General features: G+C 39.0%; 1 protein-coding gene across 2 annotated transcripts in view; it reads left to right on the forward strand.

Annotated features, from left to right (window-relative positions):
• The window catches only part of ZNF385D (zinc finger protein 385D), a 443,449-nt gene that overhangs the window by 71,338 nt on the left and 353,239 nt on the right, over positions 1-18,872 (forward strand). The gene's annotated exons all lie outside the window — the stretch shown is intronic.

Raw genomic sequence — 18,872 nt, forward strand, 5'->3', positions numbered from 1 at the left:
ATCCTTAAGGAAAAATGTTTCCTGTCAAGTAGCTATACTCTCTCTATTACTCACCTACCACTAACTTCTCAGTTGTTGAATAATCCTTAAACCTCTGAAAAGATGCATATACCTGCAGTCTAGAAAAGTCTGTCCCATGCTGTTTTGGTAACAGCACTCAACTATTCTCGAGAAGGTTACATGTTCAAAGCGCTCGGAAAATATTAGCTAATTAATCGATTAAATTAAAGAACAAAGTATTCTTTGAGCAATGCAGAAGAATGTGCTTAGTACACATTACAGTACCAATAAATGGATTCCAAATCTCTCTAGCAGATGTAGGAGACACTCTGTACTGTTGTCTGGTGAATACATTTGGATAAGTGTCCTAATACGATAATTTCACGTTTATAATGACTCAAAATTTTATGCCATAAAATAGCCAAATGTAATGTCTTTTTTTTTTTTAAAGTCCATGTAACTACTGAGAAGTATCTGCATGTTTCCCTTACGTAGTCACGTTTTTATGATAAAATAGTCTTTTAATTACTATATAGTGATTGCTTTTTAAGAAATACCAGTATCAGTTAGGCTAAAACAATCAACAGAACATGCTAATTGCAGGCATATTTTTTGTTTTGGGTTTAGCCTCAAGTTTGGGCATTGTTTTGAGAATCTTACCCCTTAAGAAGAGATGGTCCAAAAAATACAACAATCGTGTCAAAGCTTTATTAATGTCCTAAAAAATTTCACTTCAGATATAGGCACTGTACTGAATAATACCAGACATAGCAATTACTCAGCAGTTCCTTGGGGAAGACCACTGTATTTGAGGAGTAAATCATCTCTTCAGGCAGAAGAGTTCCATCCTGTGGCATACATTCAGTTTCTAAAATACGATATCCAAAATTCAAACATTAACCTTTACCTAAACATATGCCTTTTGTGTTTGGGGCATTCCTAGGATTTGTTGTTGTTGTTCCCAGATAGAAAGCACTAGATGACAATGATCGTGAACTTATCTGCCATTTTTCTGGGATATTTGTTGTATTTTTTCTTACCGAATTACCAAGTGTCAGAAAATTGAATAGACTTCTAACGTATTTTCCCTTTAAATAGCAAACAAAAGGGAAAAGGAGGCTATGAAACACACTGCTGAACTTCCCTCATGCTAGGCATAGTATTGTGCTAACAAAAAATACTCTGACATTCAAACAAGAAAAATATCTGTTGGTTTTCCTTAAAAGCACAATGATCTGAAAAATAAAGTTGGGTAGAAAAGGAAGAGAAGAGCAGAGGGGGGTCTTGAAGGAGAGGAGAGAAATTGTCCATTAGCATTAGAAACTGTGCTAAGTTAGGAGCCCAAAAGCATGAATTCAAGTTTCGCCTCCTACTGCACTTGGCAATTGCATGATTGACTGAAGTGGTTTTGTCTGGATGCAGACAGGAATTGTTCAAGATTTACAGATATGGTAAAAGGCTTTCAACAAGGTTGCTGCTGGCAGCACTGAGTGTTGTTCTTTAAGGTGTTTTCCTGAAGATCCAACAGGTAACGAAGAAAATATAATAGTGCATGTGTCTAATCTTCCCAACTTCACTGCTATTTTCAGTGCTAACTTATTATAGTACTTTATGATGTTATCTGTATCTTGGTCTTGTATTCTAATAATGCATTTAATTTAAAGACACTTTGGCTGTATTTGTGAGTGCAGAAAGCTTTTGTCTCTGTAGGCACTCTCTCCAAACAATTTTCTTTTTTTAGATGGCGCATGTTTCTTTCAGTGTACTTTAAGAAAATAATACCTTTTGCAATGCAAATGACAGATCTTTCGGCTTCACAATAATGCAGTTCTAGACTGCATGTTCTTTTTCTGCTTCTGAACTGTGCCTTTCATGCTGGTACAAGATTTAAAAAGTTATGAATATGTCTAAATAAGAGTGTTCTCCTTTAAAGGAAGTACTTGTTCTATGTGATGAGTTTCTGTGGTGAAGAGTTCTGTGGAATGAATCCGCTTAGAGAAGGGGGGTTGTATTTCACAGTATGGAAGCAGTTGGGGCTGTTGGACTAATTGGGAGGGTGGTGGGACAGGACTTTTCTGCAGGCTAATGTAAATGGTCAGCTTCAGACGCAGCTGTTTGATATGAAGAACTGGGAAGAAGCATGAAAAATAGGTGCTCCGTGAATAAAGCTACCTTTGCAGTATTTTTGGGGAAGCTTATGTGAGCGATTAACAACATTGAGTTGGGACAAGCAAATGAGCTTAGTGGAAATGACGTAAAAGTAGAGTGAGGAACAATTGTGAAAGTGAGTGTGAAAACAAACGTGAGAAACTAATGAGCTTTGGCATGTCATGTAGCCATAGCTAAGGACATTGCATTTGTTTAAAAAATTGAATGCTTGTATTGGCCAAGTTTAATGCAGAGTTGCTCATAAAGAAGAAATCAGAATCAAATTGAGTGTCTGCAAGGAGGTAGCCCGTGGGACTGTCAAGAAAATATGAGTTTTGACCTCATGAGTTTCCTGAAGGTCAGCCTTATGGTGCTCTCTTTTCTGTTTGTTCCTTGGCATAATCCTGAAGTGCAGTTCTAAGATCTGGACATCCCACAATTTATAGTTACTGTAATTAAAATGGACACTAAACCTTACCAAGCTAACTTCTACAATAGCAAAATGGATTTCCTCTAGTTGTGTTTCTTTATATATGTACACCCCCCTCCCTTTTTTTTTTTCTTTGCCTTTACTGATGAACCATTAGTAGAGTGGGTTCTTGTTCTGTATGGTGATAACAGAAAGTTCCTGCACGCATGCTCAGAAATGTGACCGGTTATGGAGCTAGGTAACACCATCAGGTGTCTGCCTCTGGGGTCCTCTGCTTTGTTCCTTACTCCTGCAAATCGGTGGAGCCCGAAAGTTCATATTTAAAGGATGAACTCTGCAAAGTCTGTGTGAGAGAAAGCTCAGGGATGGAATAACTTGGTTTCATTGCGTTGTTTTATGCCAGAATTTACCATGTTTGATTGTACGTTTTGTCAAGGTAGTTGGGTTTTATCTTTATAGTGAGTGAAAGGCTCCTGCAGGCAGAAATAAAAGGAACTTGGGTCGTCATTCGTCAGTGCTAATACTTTTAGTGACAAAATGCTCTCTCAGGGGAAGAAAATCCTGTGCTATGTTCACAGGTGTGACAAAATACTATGCCTCTGTGTTATGGTTTCAGCTGGGATGGAGTTGACTTAACTAGCAGCTGGATATGTTTGGGATTTGGGATGAGAAATGGTGCTGGTAGCACACTGCTGTTTTTGATTGTTGCTAAGCAATCAAGGCCGTTTCTGCTGCTGCAAGTAAGTAGGCTGGGAGGGGACACCGCCGGGACAGCTGACCCCAACTGACCAAAGGGCTATTCCATACCATGTGACGTCATGCTCAGTATAGAAAGCTGGGGGAAGAAGAAGGAAGGAGGAGGGGATGTTCGGAGTTGATGGCACTTGTCTTCCGAAGTAACCATTATGTGTGATGGAGCCTTGCTTTCCTGGAGATGGCTGAACACCTGCCTGCCGATGGGAAGCAGTGAATGAATTCTGTGTTTTGCTTTGCTTGTGTGCATGGCTTTTGCTTTACTTATTAAACTGTCTTTATCTCAACCAACGAGTTTCTCCTCGCTTTCGCTCTTCTGATTCTCTTCCCCATCCAAACTGAGCAAGCAGCTGCGTGGTCCTTGTTGCTGGCTGGAGTTAAACCATGACACACTGTGAGACTTACTCATAGCTAGGCTGTTGGCTGCTTTCTTTCATTTCATACTTTGCCACTGGGCATTTGTGTTTCTGGTAGGCTTGCTCTCAGAGAAAATCTACCCACCTTCTGGTATCTCTTTTGATGGTTGAAATGGTGACAGCAGGAAAAGTGGTGGTTGCTTCATCTCCTCCCTTAAACCTGTAACAGTGTTGAGCACCTGTTCACCTGTAGGTGATTGTGGTATTGGCTGTACTAATCAGCTGTAATGTGAGCACGTTCTTGTAGAGAACAAAATTTGAAACGTAATGACTTGGTGTTGCTTGGGCCAAAGGACACAGAGGCTTTTAGCTCTTCTTTCTCATTAAAATTTAAGTTTGTGCAAGGAAGGTTGAAAAGAACATTGTCACCTTGTTTGTGTGAAAAATGTTGGGTTTGGCCAAGTTTTTGTGAGCAAATTTCCAGTGGTTTTGACCCCAAATGGTTTGCTCAAATGACCCTGTTGATACCTCTTTCAAAAGTCTTGGATATGTATATCTGTATGTATGTGTGTGTATATATATTAATTATTGTTGTGGTTTTGGGTGGATTGGCCAAGCAGAATGACAGATGCCGGCCGCCGCCCCCCCCCCCCCCCAGTGAGGAGAGGAAGAGATAAGGAGATTTACGAGTTTAGAAAAAGAATTAAACCACTTTAATGAAAATAATAATAAATAAGAAAATAGTAAATAATAATAGAATAATAAAAATTAAAGAAAAAAGTATACAATATATACAAAACCGTATCCAGCTCCCAGGATGACGATCGCATCACCAGCAGACACAAGGAAAGTCCCAGACTGGAGTCAGCGATGGACAGGAGCTGAATTCTGGAACTAGAGTCAGGAATGCTCGGATCGGGATCAAAGGCAGACGAACAGACAGGGTCCTCCTCAGACGTCGGCCATTGAAGAAAAAACGAGCCAGAGCCCCCTTGCCCCTTTGATCCCTCAGCTTTTATACTGAGCGTGATGCATTGGGATGGAATACCCTGTTGGTCAGTTTTGGGTCACCTGTCCCGTCCGCTCCTCCCTGCGGGTGGGACCCCTCTACGCTTCTCCGCTTCCGACCCTCTAACGGGGCAAACAGCGAAGTTAGCTGACCTTGGTTGTTACAGCAATAAGTATCAGCAAGAGCCTCTGTGGGTACCATTCCTTGGTATAACCAGGTCTTTTCACTCTGCGAGTGAACAGTTTCTGACCAATATGCGGTTAATTTCAGGCTTTAGTCAGTTAGAAAAGGCCCAGCTAAAAAGTAGAATTACAAATCAGAAAATTGGTTATGTTTTACCTCAAACCAGGACACTTGCCTATACGTGAAGTACATACAACAAATAAACTTCCCTGTCCTTCTCGCAGTTATTTATCACATGCAAGAGTTGAAGTGAGTTGGCAGGACTGAAAGAAGTGGGCTTTGTGGTGAGTGATGTTTCAAAAAGAGGTCCTTGTAGTCTCCCCAGTGGTTGGTGGCCATTCAGAATGATTATCTTCCCAAAGCCATGTGGCTGGTTATTTGTGTGTTATAGATCTTTGAATTCTTCAATACTGAAAAAACATGTCTGTTATAGAGTAGTAAAGATATAAATCATAGTGTGCTACGGGGGGTGGGGTGGCTGGGAAAAGAGCTTGCAACTGTAATGGAAAAATGATTTTATTTTTTTTATTAAATAAATGCAGATCACTGCAGAAAGTCTTGATATAGTGAGAAGTATCCAGTGTAAAGGATCACTGCCTTGGTTTCTGTGTGAATTCACTTTGCAATAGAAGTTTCAGAATTTGCTGAAGCAGCGGGAGAGCAGTAATGTGGAATGAGGCGCAGTCAATGAAGAGCGATAAGCGTAGTGATCAATAATCAAGTGATTTGTGAAAAGCAGTTGATGACAGTGAGTGTGTGTTGGTTCCAGATGTGTATGTACTGTAGGAGCAAGGCATACTGAAGTGGGTGACACTGCTGTACTGCAAGGTAAGCCATTCCCATTTGCTCCTGACAGTTATTGCGCTGGATTTAAATAATGCTAAGTAAAAGAACGATGATTTTATCTAAACTAGAGAAATAAGAGGTAGGATGGAGTAGTCTCTTGTGTGCAGTGGCTTAGGGGAAGGTCACTCGTTCAGTTGTTTGGTTTTAGGCTTTGTTTTTGATGGCTTTGCTTGCGCGCAGTGGTTTCTCTTCATATGCCTCTGTGACAAACAAAATGAAAATGTGACAAAGATTTCAAATGGAATGCCATAAAATTGAAACAAAAGTAAATGAATGTGTATTGAGAGGTGTATTTTTTTTATCTCCGTTGCCCATAGTTCAACAATTTTTCTTCTATTAAAGAAGAAATTTTTCAGGGAAGAAACAAAGCTGACAATATCAAGGTTTACAATAGAAGTAGTAATTTTACATCACTTGGATTTTTATTACCTTAATGGATCTTCTCAGGAAACTAAAACCAGCTGATTGGTCAGATATTCATTAAATTAATAGTGAATGGATTGCAGCCTTGTGAGTCATACAGTCAACAACGAAGTTTTAGCTATTGTAATCGTTGTACTTTCTCATCATTAAATGTTTCCCTTTTCTGATTAGAAAAGCTTCGCGATCCTGCAAAGCTTTTGTCATATAAGAAGTTCTTACTCATGCAGGTAATCCCATTAAAATTCCCTGAGACTGCTAGTGTGCAGAGTCTGGGTCTAAATTAATAACGGAGCCTCATTTCTATTCTTCTAGAGTAGAGGTATATCAAACACTGAAAGTGCTTTAAGTGTTCTTTAACCCAAGCTGTAAAAGATACCATAAATTTAAAAACTGACAGTTTCTATAATGCATAGCAAGAACAGCAGAAATTATGGTGACTGCTGAGATGCTGAAATCACCGGTGACTGCCGAGATGCTGAAATCACTGTATGAATTTCCAGGTAGAAGGAAAATGGGGATCTGATTCTGCTTTCGTTGCACCATTTTTGTGCCAATGTAATGCCACTGACTTCAGTGGCTGTCATCCTGACTTGCACCTCTGTAGGAGCGTGTTTATCTTGACATTTTAGGAAAATGGATTCAGTCAGGTTTTTAGTGGAAAGAGTGCCACATTGTAAAGCTCTGCAAGTAGCTAAGGGTCACTACTACCCTCACATTTAACACTTCTTTAACTTTTCCGAAAAAAGTTCATTTCGATTGAAGTCTTGTACGTGTCCAGTGAGGTGCAATGTTTTAGATGATGAGGGATGGGGTTAATCAGCGGTGGTAATTCTGAGATAAAAAAAACTTGAAATATTGGGCCACTTAATATTTTGTGACGTCTTCTAACCTTTTGTCATAAAACCATGTTTCAAAATGAGTTAATTCTGAAAATTTCATATATATTTTATTCAGGAGTCTTACGTGACCTTCAGTGCTAACGAATATTTTAATGCAAAATTGAGCTGTTATTCTGAAAAATTAAGTAGTCATGAAAGTCCCAGGGACTTTATAAACGTGTCCTATGTTTAATAGAGTTTATAAGCCTCTTCATTTGAGTCAGCATGGCTGAAGGAAGAAATTTCATAGGTCTTGCAGAGCTTTAAATTCTACCATGCATGACTTCTCAGAGGTTTTCAACAGCTTCAGCCTACCCTGCCGGGTTGAGAGAGTTTGCAGGTGGCCGGTGGAACCAGCAGAGCTGGAAATATTTTACAGGCTCAGCAGCAGTAGATACTGCAGAACACAGTGGCTGAGCAAAGCGCTTGGGCTTCCCAAGAGCAGCAGTTCTGGGTTCGCGTTATAAGCATCTGCCGCAAAGTGCAACAGAATTACTGCTGTGAAGGTCTCCCAGAGAAGGCTGGAAAGCATCAGCCATCCTACTTTCTGTCTGTGTGTGCTGTTATTCCCATATTTTGCATGATTCTTTTCCAGAAATACGTTTTTTTAGGACCAAAAATGGCTTCCAATTGTGTGAGGGTGTTTCAGAAGTAAGCGCTGATGCCTTTTAATTGTTAGCAACCCATGCCATATAAAGCGTAACAAAAAAATAATAGGGTGGTGGAATCCTGAAGGCAGTGGTCCAAGACAACTTTGCACAGAAAAGATATATAAATATATGTATGTATTTCTGCAAAACTGAAAACCTTTCCTATTTTAGGAGGCTGTTTTGTATTTGAGCAATAGTAAGGCACCATCATTGGTTAATGTGTCCATTAAGCTCCTGGGCCTCTCTGGTAATTTTCGAGATTTTGGAAGGTATTGCTGCACTATCTTGTAAAATCACCAATTTCAAACAGGGCTTGATTTTTACAAGCAAAGTGAAGCAGCATTCCCTGCGTCGGAGAGGAGGTGTTGGCTTGAAGTCTCAAGTTTGTCCATGTTTTCCTGTATTTCCATATTTTTATTACTGAGCTGTGTGTGTCTAAATTGTAAATAGTTAACGTATTTCAGAGAACTTGGATCAATAAAAACTTACAGAAATCATTTCAAACCCTTCCCTTATACTTATCCTCAAAGCTATTTTCATGTGTGTAGCTCATAAAGGAATATAAAAAAGTTCTCCCCAATGTCTCCTACCCTCATTTTCCACATCTGATTCGACAGAGGAGTGAATTACACTTGTGGGAAAGTAATGCAAGGAATAAGTTACTGCAATATCTCATTGCTTGGTAAGTCCTGCTAGGTCCTGATATGTTTTCCTGGATGTACGCTAGGATGTACACTTACCCCATGAGACCATAGCAATCGTACCTTGAAAGTACATTTGCATTCACTAATAGTGAATCACCCGCATTTATCCCAAATAAAAAAAAAAAAAAATATCATGCCAGTTTCTCTTTTCAATAATTAGATTCCTTTTGCACGTTTTTATTTTTGATGTATAAGCATTTCTGTAAATGCATTACATCTGGGTAGCGTGATGAAAAGGTTATTAGAAATGTGACACAGATGCAGCTGGGGAATTATTTTAACATAAAGCCTATAAGCAAAGCCCTATGTTGGCCTTGTGTGACTGTAAGAAAAGACTTTAGCTGCTGCTGTAGGACACTGTGTCATCCTGGGGCAACATGAAAAGGTTCGGATCTCCCAATTTGTCTTTCAGATTTTTTTTACTGATTCATTTCAAGGATAGTCTGGTTTTCTAGATATTTATCTCTAAGTCCCTAATATTGATGAAGAGATTGAGGTAAACGTATAGTTGACATGAAAGAACATTATATGTGCCTCAGATACAATAACAAAGACATTGGCTGTCAGGATATGACAGACAATATGCTTTTTAAGTTGTATACAATATGTTTACGCTTCTCAACTAAAACTGCACTATCTACCCCAAATAAACACATGCTGTAAACTAGCAGGAATTATATTGCTGTTGCCATGAATGCTGTACTAAATACATCCTCTTTGTTAAAGGGTATGCAATCCAAAAGTGCAAGAATAAGATAAATGACAATTAACTTTCACATGCACTTGCAGAAGCACCTGCTAACCTTTCCAAACACAACAGACTTTCACCTTGATGTGTTTGCATTGCTTGGAAAATGGTCTGCTCTCTATTAAATTCAACACTAAATGGCCCAGTGGGTGTAATGAAGCAATAAAATAATCATAAAAAAATCCCTACGCTTGTAAATGCTGCCAGAGCTACCTGAATGTTTTTTAATGAACAGATAATCTGAAAAAACAATTAATTCTGTAAAGGTATAAATGAATAATATTCAAATATAAGCCCGAATTCCTCAAGCTTCTTTTAACACTGGTGTTTGTGGAAGTGCATTTACAGGGAGACAAAACATACAATACGTCGTTTGATCATTTCCAAATGGTAACTGATTGAAGCACAAAAATTGCTCTTTTGCTCCTCCTTACTTCCTTTGTTTTAAAGGCCTTTTGTTTAAAAAATATCCACATAGCAACTACCCAAAACAAAAGTATAACAAGAAGGGGGAGATTAACGTCTAACTTTTGACTGTTTTTATATGTGGTAAACATTGCTATTTCCTAGGGCCTGAGGGGGTTTGAGAACTCAAATCACAGAACTCTGGCAATCTTAAAAAATTATCTTGCAAACTACAAGAAAATAATTTTGAAATTGCTTATGTGGGAAAAAAAAAGTACAAAACAGAAACTTATGACAATCCTCCTAAATTGAAAAGAAAAAAAAAAAGTGAATTTTAGTAATCCCTTGCTTGTGACCTTTAATTTCCTCTTCCCCACCATGACTACATTTATTGCCAGTTTATTTTCTTCAGTGTCTGATGGCCGCATTTTATATGCATGACAAAGATTGTAGGGGATGAACTACCTGGCTCAAAATTATCATTCTTTATTCTGCAGTGGTTTTTTTTTTTTGGGGGGGGGATGTTTTTTCTTTTTTTTTAAGCAGAATTCCCACAGAGCTCATTCATGCAACTTGCCTTTTAATTCTTTTTCTGTTTCATTTTGTAGCTGTGTTTTCATAAGCATATTGCCAAAATACTTAGTGAAAAAAGGAAAAACAAAAACCAAACTCACTTGTGTTTCTAAAGAGATAACCTATTAACAAAATAGAAACAAGCACTAACTGAAACTTAAGGATGTTTTAAAACTTACCTGTTTGGATACAGTGGTAGCTAGTGATTGTATTGGAGTGTTAAGAACAGAACTTCTCTGCAAAAATTAGTTGCTCATTATGCCCGAACAACTGTTCATGCTCTTACTTTCCGCCGAGATACAAAGATTTGACTGGATATTTAGGTACTAGGAAGACTAAAGGTCTTTAAGGTGGAATACAGCACTTAGAGGATATCTGGATGACAGGCTGTAGGCTGATTTCATGTCAGGCAGTTGATCCAGAGGGGCTGAAAGAGGTGACTTTTATTTATGAAATGAAAGGTAATTCCAAAACCTGCAAAATTTTAGCAGTTCTGTAGAAAAAGATCAGTTGTCATCTTTTGCCTTTGCACATCTTTTTTTCTTTACATCTCTGGACTCTGCTAAATGGTCTAATTTATATGTTGCACAGTGTTAGTAACTTGAAAAATCTGCATTTTTTTTTTTTCCCCCCGACCTTTAAAACCTGTACTGACTGCCTGCCTTCTCAGAAAAAATACTAAGACCAAGGTTTTGTCTTATAGAGGCAGCGCGAATGGCAATCGGTCGCTTCTGTGCCTTCTTTTTGAGCCCAGCCAACTCAAGAGTGCTGTTGACAGGAGTTTGGAGGCTGCGAGTGGAATTCCCAAATGTGGAAATCGAGAATATGGAAAACGTAATACACTTCAGGGTGCATGGCAACAAGAAATTTTCTTGGTAGGCAGAGCCTTCGTAGCTGTGCTAGCTACGCCTTTTGCCATTTTAACTACTGCCTTCTGTAGGAGGGCTGCACACAAGACACCGCTGACGGCGAGGGCGGTGGGGCAGCGCAAACAGCCTGCTTTACCTGCATGGGATGAGCATCCCTCCGAGCCTGGGTGCCAGCCACGCAGCTGAACCCAGGTTTATCTTTGGCCCTATTTTCGGCAGAAATCTTTGTCTTCACAAAGACTGTCTCTGAAAACGGATTGAATAAAAAGCAGATGAGGGAGTTTTCATGACTTGGCTCTGGCTGTAAGTCACCACAGTAGTGCTGCTCAGATTTTAGAAGCTGATGTTTGCAAATTAATTACTTGGCCTTTAAATAGTTCCAAACCACCCAAAGTGCTCCATTATGTTAGCACAGGCTTGAGAAATAGATATGTATTACTAGCTAATTGAATAACATATGGTGTTGATTAGTGCTTAGCTCTTTTTATAGAACTCAATTAAAAAAATGACTGCAGTATATTTTGAGACTATGAGATGTCTGTTGGTTGCTTCTGGCATGAGGGAACTGCTGAACCAAGAAATGATGAACTTTTTCTGTTTAGTTCATCTATAAGTTCCTTTAAGTGCGCGTGGCTGTGACGGGAGATAGGCTGGAGTCTGTTCATTTGCTGCTGTATTGAAATGCAGCCTTTCCTGAAAGATTTAAGTGCTCTCCCGGCAAAACAAAACAAAAGCCCAGGCTTTTATTTTCTGCGCTATTGCTCAAGGTATACGAATATACAATGAGCCTTTTTCAGATGGATAAAAATCTACTCTTAGAGGGTCCGGTTTGCAGAGATGCATTTCTTGGGAGAAGTCCCAGGACATAGACATTAAGTTATAAAGCCCTCCAACCCCAAATAACCTTGGTCTCCTTCCACCTCCCCCAGGCAATAAACGTGTGGGGAGAACCTGCTTTTATTTCTTTCACTTGAGGCAGTTTTTGCTCAAGAGATTATTTTCCTCGTAAGCTTTGCAAAAATCACCTGAGACCATGATGATTATGATTTTCTTATTATTCACATGGATGATTGAAGTGGTATAACAGCTAGCAGCAGCGATCAAATTTGGAGGAGCTGGAAGGATATGGAGAAACAATAAACAGGAAAATAAGGTGTTTCTCTCCCTGACTATTTTTTTTTTTCCCCCTCCTGAGGTACCTCTTCTACTATATTTTCTGTGGATTTTTGAGAGAAAATTTGGCAGATAGTGTCTTCAAATGAGATGTGATGCACACCGTATGAGACAGACAGCAACAAGAAATACTGGCTTCTATCCGCAATTTTATCGCTGACTAGTAATTTAGCTCTTGGGTGCATGACCTGACAAACTCTTCCTTGCTTTTTAGAAAAGAGTGATGGTTATTCTTGCAATCCTAAAACTCTTAGTAGAAAAGCGTACCAACAGTGTAATATTACTTAATGCTTGTATTTTCCAGATTTTCACATCAGCTTTTATTGTATTATATGCTATTTTGTATTTAATTTTCATCTGGAAGACAGCAAAATCTGAAAGACTCAGAACAAAGGACGTCCTGAAAAATCAATTATTTTTAAAAAAGCCTTTCCAATCCCAGTAGGTTCCCATTCCCCAGTAGCTCTTCCGCTGAAATGACGTTTATTCATCCATCCAGAGAAAACTGATGAGTCCTGCAGCGTATCCTGAAGGTTACTTGGGTCATTTGGGAGGGAGCTGCGTTTCAGAGATGCAGTGCTTTCACCGTGAGTGCCCTTTCACGGTTTTCCCATTGTTCATCCATCTCATTGTATGTTTGTAACTGCCGCAGCAGCAATGTGTAAAATACACCATTCATGACCTAAATTGCTTTGGGCTCAAAACCAAGAGCAGGTGCAACCCTGATCAAAACCAAAAGGCTACAGTGTGGGGACCACATCACCCAGTGATAACAGGGGGCGGAAGAGAAGAAGCAAAAGCTATTTTATTTTTGTATTCCTGATCTGTCCCCAGGCTGTCCTGCCCCCTCCATCCATGTATAAAATAGATGGCAATATGTTCATTTTAAGCTTCTCCCAGTAACAAATTTCTAGAGCCAACATTTTATTCAGCGAGGTCAATCTAGAGGTTGCAAAGCCAAATTAGCTGTCACTGGCTTCTTCTTAAGGAGGTCACAGGTGCAGCAGGGATTTTTCGAATAGCGTAACAGGTAAATAGGAAGACTGTAGCCTACAAATAACCAGTTTGGGGGAGGGTCCTGTCACATATATGGGCTCACAGTGTGGAATTGTTTCTTAAAAGGCCGACACAAGGGTCACCCTGCTGCCATGACTGACATCAACCAGTAACGTCCTATCAGCTGAAAGATACAGCATCAGATTTGTGATGTTCAAAAAGATTGTCAGAGGGGCTTTTGTGTAGTGTGCTGATAACATTCCTCCAATGTTATCATTCCTCCAAAACTGACAAGGTGATAATTAGAGAGAGGATCTTGCTAAGTGATAGGGTTTTATTTTTATTTTTTTTTTAAACATTGTTTTAGCAACAGTTTCTTTGGAAGCAGCTGTTATCTGTTGATATATGTTGTTATCTGCTGATATCTAAAAACCAGGTTTTCTTTTTACCTGCCAAAGTTCAGTCCTTTTAATGTTTGTAGAGGCTATTGTGGCAGATGAGCGAGATTCATCCTGTCTAACTTGAGATCTACAGGGTAGACATCTGCAAATGAAGGGGAATATGAGTTTCTAAGAACAAAATGCTTGAATTTATAATTTTAGTGTACTTCATAGTGAGATGACTCTTTCCTTAGGCCCTGTTAGTGAGATTTACAGTGACTGCAGAGTCTAGGGGTGTATGAGACTCAAGCATCCGCAACTTCGATGACTGCCGCCTAAGTTCCTTTGCCATTTTCACAGTTTTGGAATGAAATATTAGAAATCCCTGTATATTATAAGTAGTGGGCTGTTATCCTTAATGCCCTGCCTGTGTCTTCTGTCCTTCAGCTATTAAAGACGATGTATTTGTCAGACCTTTTGGGAAGTGGCTTCTTCCAAAGAGATATTCTTTAGGTTACACTCTGTCGTTCATCAATGGCAAATGGTCTGTGTTGAGTACGACTGACTTACCTGCATAGTGGTCTCTTACTCTGGGATTTGTATGCTTCATTGGCCTCTTAAATGAACCGAACGTATTTGACTATTACGTACACAGGGTCTAAGAGCCAGTGACTGGGATAGTTCCACACTGACAAGACAGTCTGGAAATAAACCGGTTAGTTGTAATACAAACAAACAAAGTTTCCTTTCCGTATCCTTGAATAGAAAACATGCTTTTGTCTTGTGTTTAAGAAGGTAAGTATTGTTTCACAGGGAGGGTGTAATTTCTAATCCCTTACATTCAAGCACGTTTCAGAAGAGAAATCCCCAGGCAGTAGCTATGTAAGCTAAGCCAGCAAACACCACAAATTGTAGTTGTGCTGGTTTTCCACATGGGACAGTTTTCTACTTCACAGAGCTATAACGTCATGCAAAGTTCATTTTACTGGTAAGCATCATTGAGCCAAAATTGAGTTCAGAGCTCCAGGGAAAATAAATGTAAGCATTTATTCACAGCACTGTTTAAATTGGCTTGAAATTTTGAGTTCTTGGTTACCTTGCTCATTCATTTCTAGTTCACTGCAGTCTTCCTTGGGGCTCCTAAATGTTGAGAAGTTAGCTTTCTTTTAGGGGGAAAAAAAGTTATCTGCAAAACTGATGACTGTTTATATGATATTCAACCAATGCAGTCAAGATGAACTCTATAATATAATGGCAGGGAAAGAACATTTCCATTTAATGCCTATCCATCTCCACAAAGCATCAGCAGTTCAAACCAAGAAGACATGGATAGCAACTAAAAATTTCTCTTAAAATTAAGATTATAATGTTTTCATCTAACCATATTCTGTGTGACTTCCCAGTAGAATAAACTGAGCATTTTTTCCCTCATCAATCAAAATTGCTGCCTAAACATTTCATTCCAGAAAAAAGAAGTATGCAATGATGCAGGCATATGCAGGTGTGAACGGAAAGCCTGTGTGCTGCTTTGCAAGACTCGGTCTGCGTCTGCATTAGTCGAAACACTGCTAGATCTTTTACAAGATTTCTCAAACTTTTTTTTTTTTTATTTTAAAATACTAGTTGGAGTGGTAAATTGTATTTTTAAAAGTATCTCAGCAAGCTATAGTCAGTTGGGTATCTCTCCCTTCTTTAACCTTTGCTATCCATATTTCCTTTCCCTTTAAGCAATATTAAGTAAGAAGGATTCAGAATGTTTTAATCCTAAACTGCTTCTGTTTTTCCAAAGTCTTTTGTCTTCATGTTTGGGACTATTATTATTTTTTTTTTTCTTCAATACCATTTTTGTCCAATCAATATATGGAATACTGGTTTACAGCATCAGCTCAAGTGGCTTGCACAGGTGTGTAATATTTCACCTTAGTCCTTTAGTAGTGCTATTACATATTCAGAAATCACTGTGTATCTGTAAAGGAAATGGTGGCAGACTTTAGTGTAATATGTATTCCTGAAACTTCTGTTTTCCTAATTGTCACCTAGTCTGCAGTTATACGTTATCCCCTTCTTCCTTCAGGTTTGCGAGAGACACGGCACAAGGCAAAAATTTATTGCAGCTCTAATGCCATCACAGCTTTCTAATGAAAGCACAAATCAAATGGTAGATGCTTGAATCATTTATTTCAAAGGTGTAATTTCCCTTATTATTTTCCCACGCCTTTATCTAGTGTGCATTTTATAATTTATTTTTCTGGAATGAGATTAGAATGCAAGACAGAAGTATTCTATATGCTAAAAATAAGACTCTCATAGATTAAGCTGTCTTGCTTGTAATATTAGAGGGATGTTATAACGTGCTAATACAGTTTATTAAGCTGCCAGCTTATCTGTGTAAATGTTTCAAAAGGAATTAAACATGTACACATGGTGTACAGTGTTTGTTTAATTTACTAGATTATATTTGCTTACAAAGTTTTACATCTTGGTTAGAAGATCTGTTTTATTATAGTAATCTCATGGCTATATGACTAGCACTATAGGTCTAGAGATATATTGTACCTGTAATTTTAAATTCATACTGCTCTCTAGTGGGGAATGCTCTCAATGCAAAAGATTATACATATTAATGTACAGCCTGTATATAAGCTGGGATTTCTGAAAAGTTACTGTCATCTAGAGCAGTTCAGGAAAGCTATTGCTATCATGTTGTCATCTAAATCCCTGTAATGCTTTGATTAAAGACTGAATTTCTTAATTTGAAAATATTTTAGATAGATGAATATAGCTCTCTTTGGGGTGAACAATATCTCCAACAAACTGCAGAAGGCTGAGAGGTTGATGGATTGCTGCTGCTTCCTCAGGAGAAACTGCCTCCTTCCATTAGGAGAAATACGCTATAGATCTGTTGTAGAAAAACCTCAGGTTTTTTCCTAAGCTTTCACAGTCCGATAATGTCTTATGGGACGGTTGTGATTTGTCTATAAAAGTTCCTATCATCACTGTTGGTATAATAGATTTGATTTTGATAAATAACTAATTTTATGCTGCTGCTTTTTCTCTTTTGTTTTGCTTTGGAATGGATTTTTTAGCCTGCTTTCTTGTGTCTTGCTTTAGACAGCTAAAATCCTAGATAAGAGTTGACTATACACAGAAGCTGAAATAATAATACTGACTGAACTGGTTGAGTTGAGGTTTTGATCTCCAGCAAGTGCAGAGCTCCTCTCAGAACTGGCTCTGTACTTTCTTAAATGAAATAGGGTTTAGTTAGCATAACAGAACACAATACTAATTAGATAACAAGCAAATCTGAAAACTGAGATTGAAACTGTTTTGAATATTGATGGGTTTTAGATTTGCATCGTTAGATAAATTTGTCTTTATGATTTGGTTGGAAAGCAATAATCCTTGGGAGGGCCGGCAAAACATTTAGCTGATGAAATTTATAATATTTGAAGCTCTCTCAAGAATCATTTGCCGTATTTCAGTGTAATCAGACCCAAATCTGAAGGCTTGTTTAGATTTATTTTTAGCTGCTGAACCTTGTCTGATTCTGGGATTAAAGGCATCTGTAGCCCATTTTCTTTTGTGGCTGCAATCATCTTTTTTGTCTCTAGGTTGACTGATTTGTTAGTTAGAGACCAAATAGTATAATCGTATGTAAGGCTGCAGTAATTTTGTCACTCAAAGTACAGATTAGAATCTTTGGCTAGACCTTCATTTATTCACTAAGTATGGGAGAACAAGCAGTTTAAAGATTTATATGCTATATACAGATCTCATCAAGATGCTAAGTCGGTATACCATTTTGCGCTCCTTGAATAGTAAATTAGGTTTGCAGTGCGCAGAGCACTTCTTCACCTGTGCCATTTCTGCTCACCTTTAATCACAGCAGCTCATGTTTACATTGGTTTCGCCTGAAGTTCTGCAGATGGGATTATCTTCTCATTTCTGTAGTTGTTGCAGTTTGGTATTAGCTGCAGCTAAGTTAACTATCCTTGCATTATAATCCTGGGAGGTTAAGATAAGAAACCAATAGAACATATTTATTATTTGTCTTTGGACTATTTTGAACCAGACAAATTATGAAATGATTATTAGACTTGGGCTTGAAAGCATTCATGGGAAGTGGAGAGGGGGCGACTGGGGGTTGCTAAATACCTAATTAATAAACTCAAGAGTGAGGTCTAAGCATTTAAATTTTGCTGACTAAAATATAGGGGGGTTATTTTTTCTTCTGTTAATGGGAACACATCAAAATATATAAATATAGGAAACACAGTATAACTTCCCCCTCCCTTTTTTTTTTTTTCCAACTTGAAAAATGAATCTTGCATTTCTAAGTGCTAAAACAGCTAAAAATTTGCAGTGATTAGTCAAGCGCAGTATTTGAATATAGGAGTGTATGTAATGGAATGTAACAATAGGTTGTCCTTCACATAGACTTTAACTGACCTATTTATTGTATGCTTCATATATAAAAAAATCAAAATGTGTTACTTATGGATTTACTCCTAGAGACAGTTATAAAATATTTCTGCTGTAATGACTACTTGTATTTGTGTTGTGGATTGGCCTTAGCTGGCTGCCAGACCCCCACCCAGCCGTGCCCTCACTCCCTTTCTGCACCAGGGCAGGGACGAGGAAATGAGATGGAAAAGCTTGTGGGTTGAGATAAAGACAGGGAGAGTACTTAGGGTTACCGTCATGGGCAAAATAGATTCAACTTCAGGAAAATTAATTTAACTTATTGCCAATTAAAACAGACTAGGATGGTGAGAAACAAAGACAAAACACTAAAACACTTTGTCCCTCTGCCCCCACCTCCCCTTTTTCCTGGGCTTAACTTCACTCCTGAGTCTTCTGTTCTTGAGCAGTGCAGGGGGATGGGAATTGGGGGTTGTGGTCAGTCCATATCACTTCATCTCTGCTGCACCTTCCTCCTCCTGCCGTTCCCCTGCTCCAGAGTGGGGCCTCTCCCATGGGATGCAGTCCTTCATGAACTGCTCCAGTGGGGGTCCTTCCCATGGGCTGCAATTCTTGAAAAAGTGCTCTAGCGTGGGCACTTTCCATGGGGTACAGTCCTTCAGGAAAGAGCTGCTCCAGCATGGGTCCCCCACGGGGTCATAAGTCCTGCCAGAAAGCCCACTCCTGCGTGGGTTCACCTCCATGGAGCACAGCCCTGCGTGGGTTCACCTCCACGGAGCACAGCCCTTGCTGGGAGCCTGCTCCTGCATGGGCTCTCTCTCCATGGGCTGCAGCTTCCTTCAGGCCATGTCCACCTGCTCTGTTCCACCATGGCCCTCCATGGATTGCAGGGAGACAACCTGCATCACCGTGGTCTTCACCATGAG

Source organism: Rissa tridactyla, chromosome 2, assembly GCF_028500815.1.
Source record: "Rissa tridactyla isolate bRisTri1 chromosome 2, bRisTri1.patW.cur.20221130, whole genome shotgun sequence".
Classification (NCBI taxonomy): domain Eukaryota; kingdom Metazoa; phylum Chordata; class Aves; order Charadriiformes; family Laridae; genus Rissa; species Rissa tridactyla.